This window comes from Heterocephalus glaber, unplaced genomic scaffold, assembly GCF_053883595.1.
Source record: "Heterocephalus glaber isolate CG9 unplaced genomic scaffold, H.glaber_assembly_v1.0 deba00001532, whole genome shotgun sequence".
Lineage (NCBI taxonomy): Eukaryota > Metazoa > Chordata > Mammalia > Rodentia > Bathyergidae > Heterocephalus > Heterocephalus glaber.
Genome location: NW_028258330.1, coordinates 16,690,825 through 16,705,713, shown reverse-complemented (window position 1 = coordinate 16,705,713; position 14,889 = coordinate 16,690,825). Strand labels below are relative to the sequence as shown.

Here is a 14,889-nt window from a genome sequence, read left to right as displayed (position 1 = left end):
AGTTGTTATCAGCTTAAAATATTGAGGAAGCCCAAATACCATGGGCACCCCTGGATGTCTTGGAGAGCAGGTGCTAGAAAAGATTTATAGGAGATTTTTTTTTTTGGTACCGGGGATTGAACACAGGACCTTGCACTTGCAAGGCAGGTGGCGGAACCACTGAGCTAAATCCCCGGCCCAACTTATAGGATTTTTGCTTATGCTCAGTAATCTTAGGAAAATTTAAGGAAGGAGAGTTTTGCTTCTAAGTAGAGGCTGTTGGGAGTCAGAGATAATTCTATTTTTGGGTATCTTAACAATTCGTATGCAGAAGGCACAAAACAAGGCTAAGACTACAATAGTTAAGGAATCAGCAGCCACTCATTGTAGTCAGGGTATAGGGACACTTGGTCATTTTTTTTTGCATGGACAGTGTCTCCGTGTGAGTGTGTGTGTGTGTGTGTGCGTGCGCTCACATGTGCTTAAGGAGCAGTCTTGTTTTTGTTTTGATCCGTCATGGTCACAGAGTGGCTTGTATGATGTTGGTACTCTGGGAAATTCTTTGTGCTCAACAGTACAGCACAGAGACTTAGCTGTGAGTGCCAGGCCAGCTCCTCCATACTGAGACCAGCTGTTGAGGCTGTTTTTCTCTTTTTCACCATTCACTCAAATTCGCAATGTAAGGAGTTGTGAGAAACTGAGGTTTATGCTAGCCCTGCAGTTTAGTATGTCATGCATTTACATGTCATCAGAGTTTTTCTTCTCTTGGATATAAGCCTTAGTTTCCTTAAATGAGAATAATAAAAACCACTTTGATGGTTTATTGGAAGAATGAAAGAAAATGTAGGTCAATTTCCCAGTACTATAACTTTCAGATAAGTAGTCCAATTTAATGAATAATGGAGAGAAGATTGTCTCCATTTAAAAAATCTTAAAATGTCATTTGATAAAATCGCACATTTGTTGAGAACCTCTGACACAGCAGGCTGAACATCATGTGACCATGTGACAGTTACTGTCCTCGCTGTGGTCACAGTCATACCTTCACAGGAATGTTTGGGGTCTTCCTTGCAGGAAGTATGCCCCAAATTTACTCACCTCTCTAATTTCTCCTTTCAGTTCTGCTTTGCCCATCTCCCACCACTCCAGAATTATAAATTTTTGGGTTGTTGCCCTTGCATGTTATATTTTGGCTCTTAAAGTTGGATGCACCCTGGAGCCAGTTGGAGGGTTTTTACAACTACTGATGTCTAGATTCTACCTACAGGGATTCTAATTTATTGATGTGAGTTAAAGACATTTTTGCCATTGGCATTTTAAACGGTTTCCTAGATAATTCTAAGGTGCAGTAGAGTTTGAGAAGTATTGATGGAGACAGTGTTTCTCAAATATTAATATGTTTATGAGTCACTTAGGGAATCTTGTTAAGAAGTAGATTCTGATTTCAGAAGTCAAGGGCAGAACCTGGGAGCCTGCATTTCTAGCCAATTCTCAGATTATGTCAATACTCACTGGTCTGAGGACCACACTTTGAGTAACCAGGCTACACCTAGCCTTGTGGAACAGTCTATAAAAATTTCAGTAGTGTTTCAGGTGGGATCTTTCCATAGAATAGGTTATAGAGGGAACAAGAGAGAAATGTGGTCATACAGGCATATGCTCCCACTATCAAAAGACCACATTCAGGAGTTGGGATTTACTGTATGTATGTTGAGGATTTGTTACTAAGGGTGACTAGACTGTGTGTCTGTATCCATGAAAACCACATTCTTCTATTATTGTGATGAGTCTCCTAAAACAAAGAAACTCAGTCCCAATAACAGGAAATCTAGTGGGGAATGGTGAAGATAAAATTTTAGATTATGTCATATTTTCGTAGCTCTATCCTCTGTAATCTAACTATGCTGCAAAGAGTCACAGTTTGACATTTTACTCCCTGCTGATCCCATCTACAAGTTTTAACTGCCAGGAGGCTGCCCTCCCTGCCTAGACGGAGCTGCAAAGGAGGCTCCAGTGCAGAGCCCACCCCCTACTCCCTTTGTAGTCTTGGTGGAAGAAGTGTTGGGCAAAAGCTTGGTAATGCTAAGTGCTGTCTGCTTCACTTTGTAGTTCTCTCAGAGAGAAATACAGAGCTGTGGGTGACCAGATCCATTTTCGGCTTTGCAAGGTCCCTTTCTCATGGGACAACTTTGACAGGTGGCAGAGATTGCTAAGGCTCTGTGAGCTGTAGATGAAGATACTAGTCGTGCCCAGATCATCTTAAAATGCCCTTACTTAAAGAATTTTTGCAATGCTTATTTGAACATGGCTAAAGAAAGCATGGAACTTGACTGGCCAGGTGACATGGAGGACCCTGAGGATTACAGATAGCTATGGGAGAAGCTTTAAGAGAAAGAAACTGAGGTGGTGACAAAAAATGGATTAAAAAAGGCTACCAGATATTTATGCCTCAGAGTTGTAGGAGGATTAGGTAAATTGACGATGGTGAAGCCGTTGGTTTGTTTGCATGGCGGGTGCTGAAAATAAAATTGTATTGTCTCTCCATTTTACTTTCTTTCCAGAGTAAGTGAAACAGAGATGTTGAAGAGGAAGAAAGTGCTGCAGAGAAGGTGTGACTTTCATAGATCAGAGAAACTAAGATAGAAAGGGAGATTAGGGAGATTAGAATTTGGGTGTTTGACCTGAGGGCTTTTCTCAGTAGACTGCTGTAATATTTCAAGAGAGTCTCAGTAATGGAAATGCATGTAGGCAGACATGTTGTGCAAGGAACAACATTTGAGAAAGCTCAGCTCCAACTGGGCAAGGCTTTGTCTCCTGCCAAATTCCCCTTGCTATAAGCAGAACAATTTGTAGTTTAAGCAGCCTTCTAATCTGAAACAACTCTGTCTAGCCTTCTCTGTATATTTTCTCCCTGGAATCACACATGCAAGTCTTGGCATGGATCCTGCCAGATAGACTGTATGGCCATATTGAAACTGCTATAAAATGAGGATTGAAATTTCAATCTTTTTAAAAAGATGGGAGATACTTTCTTAAGGGCCAAAAATAAAATAAAACCAAAGAAAAATAAAGTATTCTAAGGGATTAGAATAGAATTGCAAGGCCTGAATGAAGATTAATCCCAATAGATTTAATGAGTTTTTAGAACACAGATTTTAAAAGAATTTTACAAGAAAGGCTAATATTTTAAAGGGAGATGACTGCAACAGCCTTGGTAGAAGGAGGCATGGTCCTGGACCTCCTATTTCCTCCTTCCATTTTTCTTACTCTTCTTCTCCAGTACATCCTGTTCCCTTGCTGATATCTAACTCAGCCACTTTGGACCTTTCATGAACCTGTGTAGAGACTTGTAGAGAAGCTGGGCATTGTCTGTTCTGGCTCAATGCTTTCCTTTAATAGCCTGATAAACCAAGACAACACTTATTTGAAATCATAGGAAAAGTTAGCAACAAAACTAAGAAGAGAGCTCAAGTCTTTAACTCTCAGCTCTGTGTCCATGTACCATGCCATGTGATCTCCTCTGGAAAAATGAGTTAAAGAATAAGAACCTTTATTTCCAAAGGACAGAATTCTTAAAGACCAATACAATCCACAAGTTTACTGTGGTTATGGGTCACTATTGATTCTACCTTGTCTAATGTCCATCTGACTTTATGCCTGCACCTGATGATAGGGTATTCCATTTTTCTTTGATGCTGTGGCTTAGCATCCTCCTCTTCTCATCTGGATGTCCAATCCTAGATTATAACACTTGGATGCTAACAGGGCATCTAGCAATTTCTCTTTGCTCCACATATGTTTGGCAGTCACAATATTTTTTGGAATAGTAATAATGACCCCAACTTCATGTACCATCCACTGGGTCTGATTCACAAATTCACAGGGCTGTTACATCCCACCAGGTTTAGTGACATGGGGTAAAGCAAAGTAAGGCCTGGAAGGCACCTCTTCCCATGGTGCATATTCTCCGTGTGACTGCCTGGAAAATGCAGCACCTTGCATCAGCACTGGTTGCAAGTTTTCCATGCCCTTCATGTGTATTCTCATGAAAAGATGTTTGAGATCCCTTGAACAAGAAGCTTTTGCTATGATCCACTGATGTATAGTTAGGAAGTCAAGTATCCAAAGAACCTTATGGATTTGGGCAGATCCTTTTACAGGTGATATAAAAGCAATGTGAAGCTAGATAGACACTAGATTTTATAGTTCTATTTAACATCCATTTTACATCATTTCCTATATCCAGGTAGACCTAATTTCCTATTATAGCACTCGTGCTCTCATAGTCTTTTCACATATCCTTTACTGGGACTCTGGTTCTTACTCAATACAGCAAATCTACTGAGCTCTTCATTTTTACTGTTTTGAATCTAATCCCTCTTCAAAATTGTTCATTTTCGGGGCTGGGAATTTAGCTCAGTGGTTTGGCCACCTGCTGTGCAAGCGCAAGGACCTGAGTTCAATCCCCAGTACCAAAATAAAAAAAACCCCTCAACCACAAAATTGTTCATTTTCATCATAAATCCAAATTGAATTGCCAGCATAAATACATGAAAGAACACATTACAGTGATCTCTTTTCTTTATTATTATTAAATTCTTTTATTGGTACATTGTAGGTATACAACACAATTACATTTCTCATTGGGAATTGTACCTTTACATAATGCATCTTGGTTCTTATTTTTTTCCCATTCCTAGCCCTCCCTTCACCCCCTCCACCCTTCCCTATTTACAAAGACTTTGCTTCCATTTTTTCCATTTCTGATCATTTTTTCTTTCTCTTCTTTCCTTTCCCCTGCCCCTCCCACTACCTCTACCTCTTTGGACCTTTTCTTCCTATTTTACATTATCGATTATTCATTCTAAACATTGGTACATTTTAGGTATACAATATAATGACATTCATCATTGGAAATTTGCACCTTTACATAGTTTCTCTTGGTTCTTATTTTTCACCCTCACCCAGGCCTCTGTTCAACTCCTCCAGTTCTCGCTATTTACAAAGATTTTGTTCCTATTTTTCCATTTTCTCATACTAATCTCATTCCCTTCTATCCTTTCCCTTAGTCCTCCCACTTCCTTCCCCTTTGCCCCTTTTCTTCCTATTTCACATTACCTATTATACGTTTAGTCCTTATTTACACTATCAGTTTCTCACACCAGAGAAACTATTCGGTATTTATTCATGTGTGTCCTATTTATTTCACTTAAGAGTATTCCCTCAATGTGCATCCACTTAGCTATAAATGTCTCTAATTTCTCATTTTTTTATGGCTGAGGAGTACTCCATTTTATTAAAAAACCACATTTTCTTTATCCAGTCTCCAGTTGATGGGCATTTGGGCTGTTTCCAAGTTTTAGTTATTACAAACTGTGCTGCTATGAACATGGGTGCACATATATCACTGTGGTATGATTCTTTTAATTCTTTGGGGAAGATCCCCAGCAGTGGAATAGCAAGCAGGGTCAAATGGGACTTCCAGTCCTAGTTTTTTGAGGTATCTCAAAGTGGTGGTTGCACCAGTCTACAATCCCACCAGCAGTGGAGCAGGGTTCCTCTTTCCCCACAGCCCCACTAGCATTTGTTATTGGTTGATTTCATGATAGCAGCCATTCTTTCTGGGATGAAGTGGAATCTCAGCATTGTTTTCATTTGCATCTCTCGAATGACCAGTGACATTGAACATTTTTTCATGTATTTATTTGCTATTTCTACTTCTTTGTCTGAGAAATGTCTGTTCATTTCAGATGCCCATTTTTGGACTGGGTCTTTAAATTTGGGAAGTCTGATCTTTTTAAATTCTTTATAGATTTGAGATAGAAGACCTTTGTCTGAGGAAGAGCAGGTGAAGATTTTTTCCCAAATTGTGGGTTGTCTCTTCACACTGCTGGTGGTTTCTCTTGCTGTGCAGAAGCTTTTTAATAAGAAGAGATCCTACTTGTTGATTGTTTGTGCTAGTTCATGGGCAACTGAGGTTTTGTTCATAAAATCTTTTTCTACACCGATGTCTTCAAGGGTTCTACCTAACCTCTGTTCCAACTGGTTCAGAGTTTCTATTTTAATATTTAGATCTTTAATCCATTTTGATTTTAGTTTAGTGCATGGTGAGAGATACGGGTCTAGTTTTACTCTTTGGCAAGTTGAAGCCCAATTTTTCCAGCACCATTTATTAAAGAGGCTATTTTTCCTTCAGTGAGGGTGTTTGGCTCCTTTATTGGAGATGAGATGGCTGAATGTGTCTGACGTTGTTTCTGCATCTTCTAATCTGTTTCACGGGTCCTCAAGTCTATTTCTTTGCCAGTACCATGCTGTTTTTATCACAGTAGCTTTGTAGTAGAGTTGTAGGTTGGGGATTGTGATACCCCCTGGCATGTCTCTGTTACCTAGAATTGCTTTTGCTATTCTGGGTCTCCTCTTGCTCCAAATGAATTTTTAGATGGTTTTCTCGAGGTCTATGAAGTATGCTGCTGGGATCTCAATTGGAATTGCATTAAATCTATATAGCAGTTTTGGGAGTATGGCCATTTTCACTATATTAATCCTTCCTACCCAGGAGCAGGGGATGTCTGTCCATTTTCTGATATCATCTTCAATCTCTCTTCTCAGAGAGCCATAGTTTTCAGAGAAGAGGTCTTTGATTTCTTTTGTTAGGATGATTCCTAGGTATTTCAGTTTTTTGGATGCTATTGTGAAAGGAATTATTTAGCCTATTTCTCTCTCAGTGAGTCTGTCATTTGTGTAGAGGAAAGCTATTGATTTTTGTGTGTTGACCTTGTAACCAGCTACTTGACTGAATTTGGTTATTAAGTCTAGAAGACTTTTGGTGGAGTTCTTGGGGTCTTTGATATAGAGTATCATGTCATCTGCAAATAATGACAATTTGACTTCTTCATTAACTTATTTTTATTCCTTATATTTCTTTCTCTTGTCTAATTGCTGTGGCTAATGTTTCCAGAACTATATTGAACAAGAGTGGTGATAGTGGACATCCTTGTCTTGTTCCTGATTTGAGTGTGAAGGATTTCAGTTTTTGACCATTTAGTATGATATTGGCTGTTGGTTTTTCATAGATAGCTTCTATCAGTTTGAGGTAGAGACCATCTATTCCAATTTTTGTAGGGTTTTTATCATAAATGCATGTTGGATTTTGTCAAATGCTTTTTCTGCATCTATGGAGATAATCATATGGTTTTTGTCCTTGGCTCTATTGATATAGTGTATTACATTGATTGATTTTCATATATTGAAACATCCCTGCATCTCTGGGGTGAATCCCACTTGATCAGGGTGTATGATCTTCTTGATGATCTTCTGCATTCTGTTTGCCAGTATCTTATTAAGGATTTTTGCATCTATGTTCATTAGTGAGATTGGCCTATAGTTCTCTTTCTCAGTTGGGTCTTTCTCTGCTTTGGGGATCAAGGTGATGCTTGTTTCCAGGAATGAATCTGGGAGTATTGCTTCCCTTTCAATTTCATTGAAGAGTTTCAACAGCAGTGGCAGCAGTTCCTCTCTAAATGTCTTGTAGAATTCAACAGTGAAGCCATCAGGGCCCAGGCTTTTCTTAGTTGATAAGTTTTTAATTACATTTTCAATTTCATTGGTTGATATTGGGTTGTTCAGAATTTTTAGGTCTTCTTCATTCAACTTTGGTAATTCATATGTATCTAGGAATCTGTCCATTTCTTCTGTGTTGTCCATCTTATTGGCATATAGGTTCTTGAAGTAGGTATTGATGATTCTCTGGATTTCTGCTGGGTCTGTTGTCATTTCACCATTTTCATTCCTAATTGCATGGATTTGGGCCTTTTCTTTCCTTTTTCTGACAAGGTTGGCTAAAGGTTTGTCAATTTTGTTGATCCTTTCAAAGAACCAACTCTTGGCTTCATTGATTTTTTGTAGCATTCTCTTAGTCTCCATTGCATTGATTTCTCCACTGATCTTTATAATGTCCTCCCTTGTATGAGCTTTGGGGTTGTCCCGCTCTTCTTTTTCTAGAAGCTTGAGGTTCAGCATCAGGTTGTTTATTTGGGCTCGTTCTGTTTTCCTAATATGCGTATTCCCTGCTATGAATTTCCTTCGTAAGATTGCTTTCATTGTGTCCCATAGATTCCGATATGTTGTAGGGCATTGTCATTTAATTGAAGGAATGTCTGATTTCTTCTTTAATTTCCTCTGTGACCTATTGGTTATTCAGAAGTGTGTTGTTCAATTTCCACATGTTTATGAAATTTTTTGAGTTTCTTTTGCTATGGATCTCCAATTTCATTGTACTATGGTCTGATAATATACAGGGGATAACTTCAATTCTTTGCACTTACTTAAACATGTTCTATGTGTGAGTATGTGGTCTATTTTTGAGAATGACCCATGTGCAGCTGAGAACAATGTGTATTCTGATTTTGTGGGGTGGAAGACTCTGTAAACATCTGTTCAGTTCATTTGTTCAAGAGTTTGATTGTGTTCTAGTATTTCATTACTTATTTTTAGTCTGGTTGATGTATCTATTTGTGAGAGTGGGGTGTTGAGGTCCCCCACTACAATTGTATTAGTGCATATATGACTTTTCATGTCCATTAATATTTGTTTTGTATAGTTGGGTGCACTAGTGTTTGGTGCATAGATATTTATGATTGTCATCTCTTCCTCTTGGATTCTTCCCTTTACAAGGATATAATGTCCTTCTTCATCTCTCTCAATCAGTGTTGGTTTGAAATCCACTTGATCTGCAAAGAGGATAGCTACTCCTGCTTTTTTGGGGGTTCCTGTTGCATGGAGTATTGTTTTCCACCCTTTAACTTTCAGTCTATGAGTTTCCTTTTGAATGAAGTGTGTTTCTTATATGCAGCATATTGTTGGATTTTGCTTCTTGACCCATTCTGCCAGTCTATTTCTTTTGATTGGTAAATTGAGACCATTAACATTGATGGTTATAACTGAAACGCATTGACTTGTCATTGCCATGACTTTTTCTTTTTTTGGGTTCTCCCCCTTTACATTTAATTTCTTGTCATGCCAGATGGGTACATTCTGCTTTGCTTCCTGGGGTTGTGAGCCTCAATGTCTGTTCCTAGGATATTGTGTAAAATTCTTTGAAGTGCTGGTTTGGTATTCACGAATTTCCTAAGGTGCTCTTTGTCATGAAAGTATCTTATTTCTCCATCCATTTTGAAAGATAGTCTTGCAGGGTACATCAATCTGGGTTGGAGGCTGTTTTCTTTTAGGGCTTGGAATATGTCACTCCAAGCACTTCTTGCCTTGATGGTTTGTGTTGAGAAGTCTGCTGTGATTCTGATGGGCTTTCCTTTGTATGTGAGTTGTTTCTTTTCTCTGACTGCTTGTAGAACTTTGTTCTTCTGTTGTGTTTCTGGAATCTTAACAATTATATGCCTATGTGTAGATTTTTTTTGATGAAGCCTATTTGGAGTCCTATATGCCTCCCTTATCTGTATGTCAAGCTCTTTTCCTCTGCTTGGGAAGTTTCCTTCCATTATTTCTGTGAAGAAATTTTTTATGTCATCTCCACTCTCTCCTGTTTCTTCATTGACTCCAGTCAGTCTTATATTATTCTTCTTTGCATCATCTAGCAGCTGCTGGATTGATTTCTCATGTTCCCTTATAATTTTGAAACAATTTTTCTTTTCCTGGTCACTAATTGCAATCTTTATCTTCTGTATCTGAAATTCTGTCCTCACATTGGCTCATTCTGCTGTGTAGACTTTCAATGGAGTTTTTCATGTCCTGGAAATCTATTTGCATCTTTTTTATGGATTCCATTTGTTTCTTATGTTGGGACTCCAGCATGTTCCTGAGCTCCTCTCTAGATTTATTAATCATGTCTTGCACTAGGGGCACAATTTCTCCTGTTATCTGAGAAATTATTTCTGATTTCATTTTTTCCAGATCCCCTTTTGTTGCCAGTTCAGTGGGTCCAGGTGGTTGAGTATCAGAGTGTTCCATCTCATTTCCCTTTGGATTTGCTGTAGGTGATCTGAAAGTCTGGTTTTGAGACTTATTTTAGTATTTTTTCATTTCGACTGGGGTGGGGGGCAGTTAGCGCCTGCACAGATTACCTCCTCTGAGCTGGGAGAGGTGGGACTGGGGCCGGTAGCAGCGGTAGAGATGGTGACCCAAAAGCCCTTTCCTGTGGGCTGGGAGCATCGGGAGGGATGGTGACCGGGTAGCCCCTTCCTCTGGACGAGGAGCAGTGGGACGGTGGCTCAGAAGCCCCTACCTCTGGGCTGGGAGCAGCGGGAGTCAGTACCTTGTTCTGGTGGTCTGTTGTCCTCTGCATCTTTGTAGTGTGGAACCAGGTGGCTGCCTGTCTGCACCAGACTGATTTGGTCTATGACTCATAGTCTTACAGTGATCTCTTTATAGGGATTTTAAGTGTTGTTAACTTAAATTCCATAGGTTTAAAATGATTTTCATAGGATCTCTATTTCTCTACTTTATTGCTTTATGTGTAAATGTAACAAATTTTATAGAAATTGATAACTGAAGCACTTATGAAGAACAATGAATGGTGAAGGAAAGATTCCATGATGATTTGTCTTTTATTGATCCATTCTCTTGCCCCCAGTGGACCTGTAGGCTGGGTGCCAGGGAGAAAAGCCTATTTCAGCTCTCCATGGTGAAGTGATGCAGGATGTGAGCCTTGAACTTACAGATGCAGCTGCTCTGTGTGTGTGTGTGTGTGTGGGTGTGTGTATGTGTGTGTGTGTACAGTGAAGTACTCAGTGACTCTTTTTTCTTTTTTTTCAATTGAAGTGTTGGCATGTTTAAGTTCTGAGCAACAAACAGTTCAAGATATTTAAAAAATAAGAAATCCAGTTTTTATCTAGATAAAATGCTATCCTCTTCATGGCTGCAAAATGGCCACTAACATTTTCAATTTTAGTTCACATTATGCTAAGAGTTTGCATGTTTGTTAGCAGATGTATTAGGTAACAAAATAATGTTCACAGTATATTATAGTGTATGGAAGTCAACCAACTTCTCAAAGGAAGTCAAGATCTATGACTCATAGTATTTTAGGAAACCAAAAACCAGCTCAGCAACAAAACACCAAACTGACCCTTTTAATAAAAGGTACCAATATTCAAATGCTCTAATAAATACATATGTAACAAAAGTGGAAAAAGTAAAAGTAACTATAGTGAGATGAGGTTCTTCCAAAAACCTCTTGTCTTGTCAAGCATTCTAGGAGTCTGAGCCAGAGAAACAGCTGCCATCTTGCTCGTTGCTCCACCGGCCCACTAACACTTCTGTCTACCCACCTCACACCCTGCTAGCTCCAGCACTGCCTCCAGTGAGGGCTTCATTTTAGCCCTGGAACTTGCCAGTGCCTCAGTAAACAGACCAAATACGTTAAAACATCAAGCTGATGGGGCGGCTGGTGGTTGTAAAGGTGCAGTGTTTCCACTGCTCTGACATGGAAGGACAGTGGTGCTGACTGGCTAAGGAGAGATGTGCCAGAGGCAGTCAATGTGGTGTCTCAGCCCCAGGACCACAGATTGCAAGACATCAGCAGGATTGGAAAGGCAGCTTGAAAAGTTCAGCAGTTCCAGATACAGGATAAATACAACTCACAGGACCTTACAGAATTAAAGTGTCACTAAAAATTGACAGCATTGAGATGTTTTCCTGAAACTTGATTTTGGTAAAAAGACAAGAAGAGTGATTTTTTTACTGTTCACAGAAACTTTTTCCTCTTGGCTTTGCCTGCCCTGAGCTCCGTAAATTCTTAACTCCTGGAATTCTATGGCTAGGTCAGCACAGCCCGGTGCAGACTCCAGCCACCACACACAGCTTCTCTTCACCCTGCTCTATGTGGAGGATGATTTTTATTATCAAGTTTACTCACTTTTAAACATTTTCCCTTGCACAAACTTAAAGCTATAATTGCAGCCCTAATAGGTGAACATCTACTCAATTCTTCTGTCTTTCTGTCAGATAAGCTAAAAAATGTGTAGCAATGCTTCCAGGGACAGGTTAAAGGAATGGATTGAAAGGAGACCCCTGAAGTTTCATAAACACTCAAAATAGACTGTGACATTCCCTGGAAATGTCATTCTAATTTAGTCAGACATAAGAAGTGGCATACCATTCACCCAAATCCTCAAATTAGCAACTGTTATTCATATAAATCTTATGACAATCTGATTGCAGTTCACTCTACTTCAGATAAAAATAAAACCAAAAGTAGTGCTGCATATAAAACAAGAGGAGGAAGTTAACACAGCCAGACCATTGAGACTTGTAGTGATAACATTAGTGGGCCGCTGGGAAAGAAGGAGGTCCACGGAGAAACTGGGTAATGATGCTTTGAACAAAGCCCCCTACTTGAATTAGTCCCATGGTTCTTTAAGTTACTCTCTTGACTGATAGAATAAAATATATCCAGATTTTGAATTTTTTGAAATATGTGACATCAGGCCATAGAATTCTTCAATAGCTTGAGCATCTATTTTCTCTATAATGTCATCATCAAACAAAAGCCAGAAACCATGACTTTTCACAATAGTAATATAATGCCCACGATTGGGGCCACCGCCACAGTGAATGACCACGGCAACCAGATCATACATGTGGTCAAGGTTCACGGCATCACTGGAGGTGTTGGAGAGCCAGAGCTCCAGAGGGAAGACCACTCAGTAAGACAGCTAGGTGTACCTGTGGAGCTGTTCCATGTACTTGAACCACTTTAGGTGCAGGGCCAAAATCACGGGGAGCTTTTTTACCCTCATCCTTTTCTGGGCCTTCTGCTTGCTGCAGCATGTTTCACAATAATATTTTTGTTCACTACACAGTGTTTCTGTGTTGCTGAAGTCTCTCAGAAAGTGTATAATGGAAGTGTTCTGTTCCACATTAACAGAAAGGTCAAGAAAATCTTCATCTTTGCTACTAACAGTTTCACAGTTCAAGCATTGAGTTTCATTGGTGAGCATTCCCTGAAAAATCTCATGGATCCAGGTCAGTTCTGGTTTATTATTCTCTGCAGGTTCGTTCATGTTGTCGTTTTTTAATTTTCCATTTTGCTTTTCTTCTTTCTTCTCTTCCTGCAGGATGTCCGCAATAGTGTTTAGCAAATAATTAAAAAATTCGTGAGCATCCTGCTGCATGTAGTTATCAAAGAGATCATTCTCTTTTCACAGTCTTGAAATGAACTTCTTTGGTGGGATGACGCCAACCTTCTTCTTGTGTGTGACAATTCTGTGGAAAAGGTCTGCGAGGCATGTCAACAAGTTTTCTTTCTTTTTTTGCTGGGCCTTGTGTGCCAACACGTTCTCACAGAATGGCCGGCAGAAGTACAACGCCTGAAGCACAGAGTTGCAGTAGCATGTGTTTCCAAAATCGACCAATCCGAAGTAGTATTCATTAATTGGAAATTGCTCTGGACCAATGCCTTTTTCCAAAGCAGAGGCATTGGTGCCCATATTACAGATGGAGGTGATGTTTTGGACAGTCATTAATCTAAAGGTTGCAGTGATCCCACACCACCATCTTTATGAGGTGAAAACAGGACTGTCCATGGTGGAGCGCTCCAGCGAGGCCCGGCGGGCAGCGGCGAGGTGGCCTGGGGTCTGGCTTTCAGTTTGGCTGAGGAGCGAGGCCATGAGGGAGGGAGCTCAGTGACTCTTTTTTACATCAAGTCACCAATCTTGATCTTCATCTCTGGTCCAGGTCCTCTATTCCCCTCACCTTGATTTGTTACTCAAGTCTTTTTTTAAATTTTTATTTTATTGGTACATTTTAGGTATACAATATAATGACATTCATCATTGGAAATTTGTACCTTTACATAGTCTCTCTTGGTTCTTATTTTTCACCCTTCCCCTGCCCTCCCTTCAACCCCTCCATTCCTCCCTATTTACAAAGACTTTGTTTCCATTTTTTCATTTTCTCATATTAATTCTATTCCCTTCTTTCCATTCCCCTACGCCTCCCACTTCCCCTTCCTCTTTGCCCCTTTTCTAAATATTTCACATTATCTATTATACCTTTTACTCCTTACTTAAACTTTCAGTTTCTCACACTAGAAAAACTATTTGGTATTTACACATGTGTGTCCTATTTATCTCACTTAAGAGTATTGCCACAATGTGCATTCACTTAGCTATAAATGTCTCTAATTTCTCATTTTTTATGCCTGAGTAGTACTCCATTTTATGTAAAAAATCACGTTTTCTTTATCCAGTCTCCAGTTGATGGGGAATTGGGCTGCTTCCAAGTTTTAGCTATTACAAATTGTGCTGCTATGAACATGGGTGCACATATATCACTGTGGTATGATTCTTTTAATTCTTTGGGGAAGATACCCAGCAGGGAAATGGATGAGTCAAATGGGACTTCTAGTCCTAGTTCTTTGAGATATCTCCATACTGATTTCCACAGTGCTTGCACCAGTCAACACTCCCATCAGAAGTGAAGCAGTGTTCCTCTTTCCCCACAGGCCCACCAGCATTTGTTATTGGTTGATTTCATGATAGCAGCCATTCTTTCTGGAGTGAGGTGAAATCTCAGCATTGTTTTCATTTGCATCTCTCGATTGACCAGTGATGTTGAACATTTTTTCGTATGTTTATTTTTCATTAATACTTCTTTGTGTGAGCAATGTCTGTTCATTTCAGATGCCCATTTTTGGATTGGGTCTTTAAATTTAGGGGATCTGATTCTTTTAAGTTCTTTAAATATTTGAGATAGTAGACATTTGTCTGAGCAAAGGCAGGTGAAGATTTTTTCCCACATTGTGGGTTGTCTCTTCACGCTGCTGGTGGTTTCTCTTGCTGTGCAGAAGCCTTTTAGTAAGAAGAGATCCCACTTGTTGATGGTTTGTACTAGTTCAGGGGCAACTGAGATTTTGTTCATAAAGTCTTTTCTTACCCCAATGTCTTCAAGAGTTCT

At 39.6% G+C, this 14,889-nt stretch overlaps 1 pseudogene; it reads right to left on the bottom strand.

Moving 5' to 3' along the window:
- Window positions 1-12,353: 12,353 nt before the first annotated feature.
- On the bottom strand, window positions 12,354-13,454 carry LOC101723067 (ubiquitin carboxyl-terminal hydrolase 46 pseudogene; annotated as a pseudogene).
- Window positions 13,455-14,889: the final 1,435 nt, after the last annotated feature.